Below are 681 nucleotides of genomic sequence, written 5' to 3'. Positions count from 1 at the left end.
TCCCCATTTCTAAATTCAATATTTTATTTCCTCTTCTCATCTTTCTTTTCTTGTCAGCAGCATGTTGCACAGTTCATGACTCCAACTTCTTTAAACAGTTTTTTTCTTGGCTTTTAGGACATCTCATTTCAAATTGCATTTGATTTAATTTTCTTGTGGCCACCTTGATCTCTTATTTGTTTCCTCATGTGGTGTGGTGTCTCCTGAACTCTGTGTCCCCAGGGTGTGGGAGTGTCCCATGGCTTTGTCCTTGAACCTCTTCCCATTTCTGTCCACACTCACTGCCTTTCCTTGTCATTTTATCTCATGGTTTCAAACAGCACCCATATGTCTCCATTTTGCCTGGAGACCTCTCCCCTGACCTCTAGAATCCCATATCCAGTTGTGTCCTTACCTGTCTGCTGGGAGATCTAATAGGCATCTCCACCTTCATATGTCCAAAAGTGACTTCTTGAGCTCTCCCAAACATGTCCCCCACTGCAGTCCTCTACATTTCAGGTAAGGGGGACCCTCTGCTTCTCAGGCTGAGCCACACATCTCTGCATATATTTAAAAGATAGAATATATTGCATTTTTTGTGTTTTAATGTATAAGACAGAGAAAAAGTTAATACGTCTACTTAAAAGTGGTGAGGTTATACATCACTTCCAAAATTCTTTTCAGGAGTGGGAGAGAAAGGTT

Source organism: Galeopterus variegatus, unplaced genomic scaffold (genome assembly GCF_000696425.1).
Source record: "Galeopterus variegatus unplaced genomic scaffold, G_variegatus-3.0.2 Scaffold4052, whole genome shotgun sequence".
NCBI classification, from domain to species: domain Eukaryota; kingdom Metazoa; phylum Chordata; class Mammalia; order Dermoptera; family Cynocephalidae; genus Galeopterus; species Galeopterus variegatus.
Note: the sequence above shows the minus strand (reverse complement) of the source record.